Source organism: Balaenoptera ricei, chromosome 11 (assembly GCF_028023285.1).
Source record: "Balaenoptera ricei isolate mBalRic1 chromosome 11, mBalRic1.hap2, whole genome shotgun sequence".
NCBI classification, from domain to species: Eukaryota; Metazoa; Chordata; class Mammalia; order Artiodactyla; family Balaenopteridae; genus Balaenoptera; species Balaenoptera ricei.
The window spans coordinates 51,471,616-51,486,100 of record NC_082649.1 but is presented as its reverse complement, the minus strand read 5'-3'; the positions used below and the strand labels follow the sequence as shown (position 1 = coordinate 51,486,100).

At 37.5% G+C, this 14,485-nt stretch overlaps 1 protein-coding gene across 8 annotated transcripts in view; it reads right to left on the bottom strand.

Moving 5' to 3' along the window:
- The window catches only part of RBMS3 (RNA binding motif single stranded interacting protein 3), a 718,377-nt gene that overhangs the window by 382,487 nt on the left and 321,405 nt on the right, over positions 1–14,485 (bottom strand). The window lies entirely within an intron of this gene.

The window sequence follows — 14,485 nt, the reverse complement described above, 5'->3', positions numbered from 1 at the left end:
GTCAGAAACTCTAAAAGATTCAGAAGTCCACTGCATTAATGATTTTTGTCCAGTCTGCTTTTTCACTTTAGAAATTAAATAGCCAGAGAGTGACGTCACAACATGACCAAGTAAGATATCCCTCACCCATATCACCCTCTCAACAACAATTTGGCATCCATCCACAGACAAAAGTGCCTGTGAGATCCAGCTTTGCAAGAGCTGTGAGATCTAGCAAAGGACCTGGAAGGAGTCTCACCCAGCTCTGCATCAGGTAAAAGGAATACAGAGCCCAATCCCAGCTGTAGATGCTGCAGGGGCTCATGAACTGGCACCAGTCCCTCTCAGCTATAGTCCTGGAGCCCCTGAGAACAATGTCTTAGACAATCACTCACAAATGAGAGAGCCTTTATTGAAGTCCAGGTTTCCAGTCAAAAAGTTCCAGTACACAGTTGGAGCCAAAGAATACAAGTTTGGATGTACTGGACAGGGTGAGAGAAAAAGTTTGACTTTATTCATGCCAGCCTTCCCCCAAGGTGGCACAGTTTAGTGCCAAGAGAGACCATCTTGCCCTGTGATGTCACCCAAGAAGGAGGATGAGCATGTGTGTGAATGCCCAGCTTCCCCAGCTGTGGGGGACACTAAATTTCTCCCTTGTCACATCCAGATTATTGAGCTCCATGACTGGGGTGTGAAAGAGGCTGGGAGAGTGGCAGATAGGAATTTCAAAGGGTGTTAAAGGGATGAGGATCCTACTAACGGCACTGTGAACTCCATCAAAAGTCCACTTGCAAGGCACTAGGGACACCCTGCCTGGCCCATAACTCTGAGTATCTCATCCACACCCACCCCCAAACTGTGCACTCCTGGTGGTGATAAGAGTGAGTTTTGGAAGATGGCTAGTGAGCACACATGGAAAGTAAACCTGAACCTGCAGGCCAGGAAGACACCACAGACTTGAGCTTTAGCCTCACCCTGGAGAAAGCAAAAGAGAGGATGTCAGCACCCAGGTAGTGTGTTGTAGGATCAAAAGAAGGCAACAAGCTTGAGAGCTCTGCCAAAAGAGGGAGCAAGAAGCGTGGGCAGCTATATCCACAGAAAGTCCAAGAAAGCCTCAGAATCCCTAGCAGGGCTGAGGGAATGTACTTCTCTCCCATAATCAGAGAGTAAAGACTAGAGGAGGTGACTGCCACTTCAAATGCAAAGACAGCAATAGACAACGTCAAGGAACATGAGAAATCCAGGAAACATGACGTCACTAAAGGGTCACAATAATCTCCAATCCCAACAATATGGACATCTGCAATTTATCCAATAAAAAATTCACAATAGCTCTTTTAAAGGAGATCACTGATCCAAAAGAAAACACAGAAAGACAATAAAGTGAAACCTGGAAAATAATACATGAACAAAGTGAGAAAACAAAGGTATAAAAACCACTTAAAAAGAACCAAACAGAAATTCTGGAGTTGAAGAATACAATAAATGAAATGAAATGCAGTAGAGACTACCAGCAGCAGAATGTGTCAAGCAGAAGAAAGAATCTGTGAAACTGAACTGTGAATTAGACAGGGCTTGTGAAATTATCCAGAAGAAAGAAAAAAGACTAAAAAGTAAAGACAGAATAAGTGAACAATGGATTACCATCAAGAAAAACAATCCGCAAGTTACTGAAGTCCCAGAAGGAGAAGAGAAGGAGAAGGAGGCAGAATGCTTATTCAAAGAAATAATGATGGAGAGATTGGTTCAAGATGGCGGAGTAGAAGGATGTGCTCTCACTCCCTACTGTGAGAGCACCGGAATCACAACTAACTGCTGAACAATCATCAACAGGAAGACACTGGAAGTCACCAAAAAAAGATACCCCACATCCAAAGACGAAGAAGCCACAATGAGACGGTAGGAAGGGCACAATCATAATAAAATCAAATCCAATAACTGCTGGGTGGGTGACTCACAAACTGGAGAACACTATACTACAGAAGGCCACCCACTGGAGTGAAGGTTCTGAGCCCCACGTCAGGCTTCCCAACCTGGGGTCCAGCAACAGGAGGAGGAATTCCTAGAGAATCAGAATTTGAAGTCTGGTGGGATTTGACTGCAGGACTTAGACAGGACTGGGGGAAACAGAGACTCCACTCTTGGAGGGCACACGTAAAGTAGTGTGCACATCGGGACCCAGGGGAAGGAGCAGTGAGCCCATAGGAGACTGAACCAGACCTACCTGCTAGTGTTAGAGGGTCTCCTGCAGAGGCGGGGGGTGGCTGTGGCTCACCGTGAGGACAAGGACACTGGCAGCAACACTTCTGGGAAGTACTCCTTGGTGTGAGCCCTCCCAGAGTCTGCCATTAGCCCCACCAAAGAGCCCAGGTAGGCTCCAGTGTTGGGTCACCTCAGGCCAAACAACCAACAGGGAGGGAACCCAGCCCCACCCATCAGCAGACAAGCGGATTAAAGTTTTACTGAGCTCTGTCCACCAGAGCAACAGTCAGCTCTACCCACCACCAGTCCCTCCCATCAGGAAACTTTCACAAGCCTCTTAGAAAGCTTCAGCCACCAGAGGGCAGACAGCAAAAGCAAGAAGAATGACAATCCTGCAGCCTGTGGCACAAAAACCACATTCACAGAAAGATAGACAAGATGAAAAGGCAGAGGTCTATGTAACAGATGAAGGAAAAAGACAAAACCCCAGAAAAACAACTAAATGAAGTGGAGATAGGCAACCTTCCAGGAAAAGAATTCAGAATAATGATAGTGAAGATGATCCAGGACCTCGGAAATATAATGGAGGCAAAGATCGAGAAGATGCAAGAAATATTTAACAAAGACCTACAAGAATTAAAGGACAAACAGAGATGAACAACACAATAACTGAAATGAAAAATACACTAGAAGGAATCAATAGCAGAATAACTGAGGCAGAAGAACGGATAAGTGACCTGGAAGACAGAATGGTGGAATTCACTGCCATGGAACAGAATAAAGAAAAAACAATGAAAAGAAAGGAAGACAGCCTAAGACAACTCTGGGACAACATTAAACACTCCAACATTTGCATTACAGGGGTCCCAGAAGGAGAAGAGGGAGAGAAAGGACCAGAGAAAATATTTGAAGAGATTATAGTCAAAAACTTCCCAAACATGGGAAAGGAAATAGCCACCCAAGCCCAGGAAGCTCAGAGAGTCCCATACAGGATAAACCAAAGGAGAAACACACCAAGACACATAGTAATCAAACTAGCAAAAATTAAAGAAAAAGAAAAATTACTGAAAGCAGCAAGGGAAAAACAACAAATAACATACAAGGGGACTCCCATAAGGTTAACAGCTGATTTCTCAGCAGAAACTCTACAAGCCAGAAGTGAGTGGCATGATATATTTAAAGTGATGAAAGGCAAGAACCTACAACCAAAATTACTTTACCTGGCAAGGATCTCATTCAGATTTGATGCAGAAATCAAAAGCTTTACAGACAAGCAAAAGCTAAGAGAATTCAGCACCCACAAACCAGCTCTACAACAAATGCTAAAGGAACTTCTCTAAGTGGGAAACACAAGAGAAGAAAATGATCTACAAAAACAAACCCAAAACGATTAAGAAAATTGTAATAGGAACACACATATCGATAATTACCTTAAATGTGAATGGATTAAATGCTCCAACCAAAAGACACAGGCTCTCTGAATGGATACAAAACCAAGACCCACACATATGCTGTCTACAAGAGACCCACTTCAGACCTACGGACACATACAGATTGAAAGTGAGGGGATGGAAAAAGATATTCCATGCAAATGGAAATCAAAAGAAAGCTGGAGTAGCAATACTCGTATCAGATAAAATAGACTTTAAAATAAAGAATGTTACAAGAGACAAGGAAGCACACTACATAATGATCAAGGGATCAATCTGAGAAAAAGATATAAGAATTGTAAATATTTATGCACCCAACATAGGAGCACCTCCATTCATAAGGCAACTGCTAACAAATATAAAAGAGGAAATTGACAGTAACACAATAATAGTGGGGGACTTTAACACCTCACTTACACCAATGGACAGATCACCCAGACAGAAAATTAATAAGGAAACACAAGTTTTAAATGATACAATAGACCAGATAGATTTAATTGACAGTTATAGGACATCCCATCCAAAACAACAGATTACACTTTCTTCTCAAGTGCGCATGGAACATTCTCCAAGATAGATCACATCTTGGGTCACAAATCAAGCCTTAGTAAATTTTAGAAAATTGAAATCATATCAAGCATCTTTTCTGACCACAACTCTATGAGATTAGAAAACAATTATAGGGAAAAAAAAGTAAAAAACACAAACACATGGAGGCTAAACAATATGTTACGAAATAACCAAGAGATCACTGAAGAAATCAAAGAGGAAATCAAAAAATACCTAGAGACAAGTGACAATGAAAACACGATGATCCAAAACCTATGGAATGCAGCAACAGCAGTTCTAAGAGGGAAGTTTATAGCAATACAATCCTACCTCAAGAAACAACAAACATCTCAAATAAACCATCTAACCTTACACCTAAAGGAACTAGAGAAAGAAGAACAAACAAAACACAAAGTTAGTAGAAGGAAGGAAATAATAAAGACCACAGCAAAAATAAATGAAATAGAAACAAAGAAAACAATAGCAAAGATCAATAAAACTAAAAGCTGGTTCTTTGAGAAGATAAACAAAATAGATAAACCATTACAGACTCATCAAGAAAAAGAAAGAGAGGACTCAAATCAATAAAATTAGAAATGAAAAAGGAGAAGTTACAACGGACACCACAGAAATACAAAGCATCCTAAGACATTACTACAAGCAATGCTATGCCAATAAAATGGATGACATGGAAGAAATGGACAAATTCTTGGAAAGGTATAACCTTACAAGACTGAACCAGGAAGAAATAGAAAATATGAACAGACCAATCACAAGTAACGAAATTGAAACTGTGATTAAAAATCTTCCAACAAACAAAAGTCCAGGACCAGATGGCTTCACAGGTGAATTCTGTCAAACATTTAGAGAAGAGTTAACACCCATCCTTCTCAAACTCTTCCAAAAAATTGCAGAGGAAGGAACACTCCCAAACTCATTCTATGAGGCCACCATCACCCTGATACCAAAACCAGACAAAGATACTACAAAAAAAGAAAATTACAGACCAATATCACTCATGAATATAGATGTAAAAATCCTCAACAAAATACTAGCAAACAGAATTCAACAACACATTAAAAGGATCATATACCATGATCAAGTGGGATTTATCCCAAGGATGCAAGGATTCTTCAATATACCCAAATCCATCAATGTGATACACCATATTAATAAACTGAAGAAGAAAAACCACATGATCATCTCAATACATGCAGAAAAAGCTTTTGACAAAATTCAACATCCCATTATGATAGAAACTCTCCAGAAAGTGGGCATAGTGGGAACCTACCTCAACATAATAAAGGCCATATATGACAAACCCACAGCAAACATAATTCTCAATGGTGAAAAACTGAAAGCATTTCCTCTAAGATCAGGAACAAGACAAGGATGTCCACTCTCACCACTATTATTCAGCATAGTTTTGGAAGTCCTAGCCATGGCAATCAGAGAAAAAAAAGAAATAAAAGAAATCCAAATTGGAAAAGAAAAAGTTAAAGTGTCACTGTTTGCAGATGACATGATACTATACATAGAGAATTGTAAAGATGCCACCAGAAAACTACTAGAGCTAATCAATGAATTTGGTAAAGTTGCAGGATACAAAATTAATGCACAGAAATCTCTTGCATTCCTATACACTAATGATGAAAAATCTGAAAGAGAAATTAAGGAAATGCTCCCATTTACCATTGCAACAAAAAGAATAAAATACCTAGGAATAAACCTACTTAGGGAGACAAAAGACCTGTAGGCAGGTAACTATAAGACACTGATGAAAGAAATTAAAGATGATACAAACAGATGGAGAGATATACCATGTTCTTGGATTGGAAGAATCAACATTGTGAAAATGACTATACTACCCAAAGCAATCTACAGATTCAATGCAATCCCTATCAAATTACCAATGGCATTTTTTACAGAACTAGAACAAAAAATCTTAAAATTTGTGTGGAGACACAAAAGACCCCGAATAGCCAAAGCAATCTTGAGGGAAAAAAACAGAGCTGGAGGAATCAGACTCCCTGACTTCAGATTATACTACAAAGCTACAGTAATCAAGACAATATGGTAATGGCACAAAAACAGAAATATAGATAAATGGAACAGGATAGAAAGCCCAGAGATAAACCCATGCACCTATGGTCAACTAATCTATGACAAAGGAGGAAAGGATATGCAATGGAGAAAAGACAGTCTCTTCAATAAGTGGTGCTGGGAAAACTGGACAGCTACATGTAAAAGAATGAAATTAGAACTCTCCCTAACACCATACACAAAAATAAACTCAAAATGGATTAGAGACCTTAATGAGAGACAAAGACACTATAAAACTCTTAAAGGAAAACATAGGAAGAACACTCTTTCACATAAATCACAGCAAGATCTTTTTTGATCCACCTCCTAGAGTAAAGGAAATAAAAACAAAAATAAACCAATGGGACCGAATGAAACTTCAAAGCTTTTGCACAGCAAAGGAAACTACAAACTAGACGAAAAGACAGCCCTCATAATGGGAGAAAATATTTGCAAACAAATCAACGGACAAAGGGTTAATCCCCAAAATATATAAACAGCTCACGCAGCTCAATATTAAAAAAACAAACAACCCAACAATGGACAGAACACCTAAATAGACATTTCTCCAAGGAAGACACACAGATGGCCAAGAAGCACATGAAAAGCTGCTCAACATCACTAATTATTAGAGAAATGCCAATCAAAACTACAATGAGGTATCACCTCACACCAGTTAGAATGGGCATCATCAAAAAATCTACAAACAACAAATGCTGGAGAGGGTGTGGAGGAAAGGGAACACTCTTGTACTGTTGGTGGGAATGTAAATTGATACAGCTGCTATGGAGAACAGTATGGAGGTTCCTTAAAAAACTAAAAATAGAATTACCATATGACCCAGCAATCCCACTACTGGGCATATACCCAGAGAAAAGCATAATTCAAAAAGACACATGCACCCCAATGTTCATTGCAGCACTATTTACAATAGCCAGGACATAGAAGCAACCTAAATGCCCAGTGACAGATGAATGGTTAAAGATATGGTACATATATATAATAGAATATTACTCAGCCATAAAAAGGAACAAAATTGAGTCATTTGTAGAGATGTGGATGGATCTAAAGACTGACATACAGAGTGAAGTAAGTCAGAAAGAGAAAAACAAATATTGTATATTAATACATATATGTGGAACCTAGAAAAATGGTACAGATGAAATGGTTTGCAGGGTAGAAATTGAGACACAGATGTAGAGAACAAAAGTATGGACACCAAGGGGGGAAAGTGGTGGGGGTGGTGGTGGTGTGAAGAATTGGGAGTTTGGGATTGACATATACATACTAATATGTATAAAATGGATAACTAATAAGAACCTGCTGTATAAAAAAATAAAATTCAAAAAGAAAAGAAAAAAAAAAAACGAAAGAATGATGGAGACCTCCCCAAATCTGAGGAAAGATTTGGATACTCAAGTTCATGAAGCTCACAGGTCACCTAACAAACTTACATTAAAAGATCTTCTTTAAGACACATTATAATGAAACTGTCAAAAATCAAAGACAAAGAGAATCTTAAGAGCAGAAAGAGAAAAGAATCTTGTAATTTACAAGGTAACCCTGATAAGGCTATCAGCAAATTTCTCAGTAGGAATCTTACAGGCCAGGAGAGAGAAGGAAAATATATTCAAAGTAGTAAAAGAAATAAAAACCTGCCAGTCAAGAATACTCTATACTGGCAAAGTTGTCTTTTGGAAATGAAGGAGAGATAAAGATTTCCTCACAAAATAAAGCTGAGGGAGTTCATCACTACTAGACTTGTCTTTCAATAAATGCACAAAGGGGTTCTTCAAGCTGAAATGAAAGTAGCATGAAAACATATGAATATATACACTGCACTGGTAAAAGTAAGCATATAGTCAAATTTAGAATAATACTATAATATGGTGGTGTGTTAACCACTTCACTCTAGTATAAAAGTCAAAGAACAAAGATATTAAAAACATCTATATCTATAGTAATTTGTTAATGAATACACCACATAAAAAGAGGTAAATTGTGACATCAAAAATATAAAAGGAAGGGAGAAAAAGTTTTTGTGTGCGAGTGAGGTTAAGTTTTTATCAGGATAAAATAGACTATTATAAGATATTTTATGTAAGCTTCAAAGCAAAGCAAAACCTACAGTAGATATACAAAAGATAAAGAAAAGGGAAAGAAAACATACCAATACAGGTAATCATCAATTCACAAAGAAAGGCAACAAGAGAAGAAGAAAGGAACAAGAGCACTACAAAACAGCTAGAACAATTAATAAGATGACAGTAAGTCCTTACCTATCAATAATTACTATAAATGTAAGTGGTTTAAATTCTCTAATCAAAGGGCATAGAGTGGCTGGATGGATTAAAAGACCTAGCTAACTGCTGCCTACAAGAGATTCATTTCAATTTTAAGGACACACATATTCTCAAAGTGCAGGGATGGAAAAATATATTTGATGCAAGTGAAATCAAGAGAACAGGAATACCTATACTTATGCCAGACAAAGTAAACTTTAAGTCAAAAATAGTAACAGGAGACAAAGAAGGTCATTGTATAATGATAAATAGGGGTCAATTCATCAAGAATATGTAACATTCATGAATATATATGCATTGACATCAAAGCACCAACATTATATTAAGCAAATGCTAATTTCTGAAGGGAGAAATAGGTACAATACCATAATAGTAGGGGACTATATTATCCCACTTTCAGCAACAAATAGATCATCCAGACAGAAAATCAATAAGGAAACACTGACTTAAAGTATACCTTAGTCCAAATGGACCTAACAGACAAATATAGAACAAATACATTCCATCTGGCAATAGCAGAATACACATTCTTCTCGAGCACACAAGAAACATTCTCTAGGATAGGTCAGATAAATAAATAAATCTAAGTAAATTTAAGAAAACTGAAATCATACCAAGTATATTTTTCAACTGCAGTGTTATGAAACTAGAAGTCAGTAATGGAAGGAAAACTGAAAAATTCACAAATATGTAGAAATTAAACGACATACTCCTGAAAAATCAATGGGTCAAAGAAGAAATCAAAAGTAGAATAAAAAAATATATCTTGAAAAAAACAGGAAGAGAAACACAGCATGCCAAAACTCAATGGATGCAAAAAAGCAGTTCTAAGAGAAGTTTATAGCAATAATAAAATACACATCCTTTCATGGCAAACTCTAAACAAATTAGGTATAGGAGGAACATACTTCAACATAATAAAGGTCATATATGACAAGCCCACTGCTAACATCATACTCAATGATAAAGGTTCAAAGTTTTTCCTTTAAGATCAGGAAAAAGACACAGGTGGGCACACTCACCACTCTTCTTGAACACAGTGCTGGAAGTCCTAGACAGAGCAATTAAGCAAGAAAAAGAAAAGGCATCCAAATTGGAAAGGAATGAGTAAAACTGTCTTTGTTTACAGATGATACGATGTTATATACAGAAATCCCTAAGACTCCACTAAAAAACTGTTTGAACTAATAAATGACTTCAGTAAAGTTGCAGGATACAAAAATCAACATACAGAAATCAGTTGTTTTTCTATACACTAACAACAAAATAGCTGAAAAAGAAATAAGGAAAACAATCCCATTCACATTAGCATCAAAAAGAATGCAATACTTAGGAATAAATAAAATGTATTGATTGACTTTTCCACCCAGTCACAGGAAGCAACATCTTCCATGGTTACTGAAATTTCCCTTGAACAATGCCTCTCTCCTTCCTACATGAAAGCCTTTGAGAAACTTCCTTGTTTGGCTGGTTTACCAGCAGGCCCCACCCATGTAGTGACCCTTGGACACCAAATAGCCTGCTTACTCTCATATACCTGGAAATGATAAAAGCCAAGCAATAAAACCAGAGTAAAAGCAATATTAATATTGTCATAGGCCGAAAGAATATGGCTGAGGAAGTCTGGTATGTGCCTCTACATTCAGAAGAATAGCTTTGATAGACAACATCATGAGGCTAGTGGTTGAACTTCAGAAAAAAAGTCTAGAGTATTCTATGGAATAGGTCCTTCCTTCATTAGCTAAAACTCTCCTACTGGAATATAACTGTTAGGACTCCACAGAGGTGATGCATTTTTAAAAATTAATTGTATGCATACACATATTTGAATTTACAGAATTTATTTTCCTATATTCATTGATTTTTTAATGATCTCAAAATAAATGATTTTTTCCCCAAAAGAACTATTATTAAGGTCATTGATTTATAAAAAAGAATTCCTTTCCTCTGGTACCAATCTGGTTCTCTACAATGGTTGACATGGTATTATTTTATTATCCTAATGGTTGACACAATATCTTTATATTATTCCCGATGGTCTGAAATCCTCTTGGATACTTGGTCTCTTTGGTGATCACTTGACTTTGATTTCTTCTACATATCCCACAGTGGGGTGAACCGCCTTTAGTGACTGGAATGGTGGTCTTTGTTGTAGACCTGATAAAGCCTTATCTAATGGCCCTGAGGAGGGGGTGACTCCTTCCCTGTGGGGGAAAGAGATGTATTCTGTTTTCTCATGCTTGGAATTGACAGAAAGCAAATAAGAAAGAGGCCTGCTAAGCTTGAGTTTACTCAAGGCTTGGCTGGTGATAATTGGTGACTGTAGAGCCATTCCAGAGCCTCCAAATTTACATCCAGAAAAACTCAGTTTCTAAAACTATGCGGCCCTCCAGGGAGGCCACCATGAGACCCTGGGGAATAGTGGGCAAGGAAGACCCATCTGGATGGCAGACATGGGTGATGCAACTGGTTAACCAAGGAACATCCTACACTGACAAACCAAGAATTCTACTCCTGCCCAGCAGAATTTGATATGTATTAGTAACAGTGATTTCTGTCTGTTTTCCATTCTCTCTATTCCCAAGTGGTAGTTTTCCCTTGGATTCATGCTTCCTGTTGTTTCTCTGTCGTTCTATATCATGGGAGTACAGACAGATAACTTGTTTTTTAAAGCTATGAGTTGCTAAGCCAAGAGGAGCAGCTGAGTCTGGGTCTGTTGGAGATGATGTCATCCCCAGATGTGATTACAGGGTGAGGCTTTGAGGTGGGCTCCCTTCAGGAAAGAAAGAATGCATGTCACCCAAAATGTATAAATGAGAAGAACGCGTTTGTGTATGTTGGAAAGCAAGGGAAATAAACGACTCTTAATTTTCTCTACCATAGGCCAAGAAGCTAAAATGCTCATCATCCTAGAATCTCTTGCAGCTAAGGGGGAAACCATATGACTCAGTTTTGGCCATTGAGATGTAAACATAAGTTCCTGAGCTAGGATTCTGGAAAAGCTTTTAAAACTTCAGAATCAGCCTTATGATCCTTCAGCCTTTTGCCCTTTTCTTTTTCCTGGCTTAAGTGTGGATATAATAAGTGGCACTTTAGAAAAGAACATGTAAATGTATGGATGAAAGCCACGTATAAAGAATCACAGAGCAGCCTTGACCCTTGATGGCACCCAAAACATTTGCCCTTCATTGCTTATCTACAGCTTTCTTATTAATGAGTAACATAAACACCTACAGGTAAGCTATCATTAGTTGGTTTTTCTCAGCTCTTTTCCCTTTATGCTTGAGACATATTCCTTGGCAAATGACTATCTTCTAAATTCCCTAAAATTGGCAGGAGTAGCAACAACCAACATTTTCAATCCAGAGCCGTAGCAATCCCAGGAGATAAATCATATGCTGAAAATCCAGAATAAGAAAGAAGTTTTATTCGGTGTTGATTCTCCAACACCTAGCACAGTGCCTGGCACTTAACAAGCAATAAAAATGTTTGTTGATTGATCCTACTGATTGTATTTCTCAGAAAACTTTTTAAATAAAGTAACACTTAAAGCACACATCAGGATTTACAGCAAGTTCAGTAACAAATTTGAATTTAATGCATAACGATATTTATTGAATAATTAACGTATTGAATTGTAATCTAAACACTATACTAAATTCTTTGTGTTTATTTTTAGTTAATTTTCACAGCAGTCCTATAAACTAAGTATTATTATTGGAGAATTTCAGAGGTATTTAAATAACTTAGACAAGGTCTCACAGCCAGGTGGTATGAGAGCCAGGATTCAAGGTCAAGTTTATCTCCCTCCAAACCTATGCTCTTACTCACTATGTATTAATAAAATATTTTAAGTCTGCTCTCCTAAAAGAAACATCCTTTGATCCCTAAAAACCCTTTCTGGCAGAACAGCAAGTACACAGAAAATGTTAGTCTGTGTTAATGGTTATACATTATTAATCAATTACCACTTACTGGATGATTTATTGTTTAATTCCTCCTGGTTGACAAATCAGTTGAATTTTTCATATGCACACATTGGAGTAAGTTAGCTAAATAAAGTGATTCACTTGGAGCGTTTCATGTTTACCCCAGGTTGCTATCGGGAACCTAGGTTATTTGTGGCATTTTTGCTCGAAAATCCTGGAGTCATTAAAATCTGGCCCCACAGACTGCATAGTAGGATATTGATAAGAACAAGGATGCAGGCGGCAATTCAGTAGATACTTAAATGGCAAAAAATATAGTGCAAGTTTCCCACACCTTGCAGACTGCAGGTATATATGATAATAAACAATTATCACCAGGACAAAGGGAAAAAGGCCATGAAATCCAATGGCGCAGTGAGAAATCTACTAATACAGGTGGTCAAGCTTGTTCCATTTCATTGTCAAAGGGAGGCTATTTATTTGCTTCTGAGTAGTTCAATTACAGAGTCATTTACTGCTGAAAGTTTTCCAGTAGGCAGATGTGGATCTACAGCTCTGGGCTTTAGATTCAAAATCAGTGAGGAAAAAGGAAATAAGAATCTCCTCCACAGACAGCATAATTGATAAGGTAGAGATCTGTAAGCAACTCCAGAAATAAAATAAGTGCCTTTAAGCATCCCAGTTGGAATCTCCTTACTGTGTATAGTGGGCATGGGCAAGGGTCAAGATGCTGACTATAATTAATGATTTTTTAGAAGCTCTTTAAAATATTTTCCCTTTGATAGTTTCCTGTCTAGATGAGATGTCAGTGGTTGGTGTGTGTGTGGGTATGTGAAAAATAAAGAGAAAGAGAGAGAGAGAGAGAGATTCCTTGTGTACCAAAATGCTCAGAAACAGAGGGAAAATATTCACAATGGATACTAAGTAGTTATAAAATCAAAGACAACTTTCTTTTCCTCTTGCGCAAGATAAAAGTGGTTTTTATCCAACAAATAACACTGTGTGTGTGTGTGTGTGTGTGTTCTGAGGACGTTTGAAACAGTGGAGATTATACAGACTGTAATTATTATTTCTAAACTGCCACAATCTAGTGTTTTCCAAAATTTGGCAGTGTATCCATAGACTAAACCAAAGATATGTCAATAACAAGGGTTTTTCTTGAGCATGTTTTTCATCATTTTCTTGTCAATAGGTTCTGCCTTCCAGTTGAAATTCAATTTATATTTTGCATACACCTAACCACTGTATTTCATCACTTGTTTGCTGGGCGTAAGAAGCCACTACTTAAGTGGCCAAGTAACTTGACTCTTGTCAAGTAACCTTTAAACCAAGACATGTATGTAATTCCCTTATTAATTACAAAGATTAACTTCATCAATCTTAGTTCATGACCAAATTCAAAACTTCCAGGCACAATCATGATGAGAAATACACAGCTGAAAGATTTCAAATTCTAATTTATCCCACCTTGAAAAACAATTAAGGTGTCATGAAGGGCAATGAGTCCACCAAAGTAATCTCTACGGGAAGTGACCCACAACAAAAGGTTAACAGATAGGGGAGGTATCAGCTTGCTAGAAGACAACTGAAGATGAAGAAAACCAAATATACCACCTCTAGTTATTGGATGCTGAAACTGGAAAATGTCATCAGAGAATTTCAGCAATGATAACAAAATCCAAATGACCAAAAATTTGACAACTTAGTCAATATAACTCAGCTCTCTGTGGGAATAGTTAAGAGTAAGTGTATACATAAATATGGCATAAAAGCATTAGATCAGGATTTCAAGATCTATTGGCTTTTCTACCTAACTTTTGAGAATCCAAAGATCAACACATTCACTGATAGTAATCAGAAACTTAAGTTGCATGTGAATAATTAATGGTCCAAAATGACCATTATTTTGAAACAAATATGTACCAAGCATCCCTATGTTATAACTAATTTTTTAAACTTTTTATTTGGAAATAATCATAGATTTACAGGAAGATAGTATAGAGAGATCCCC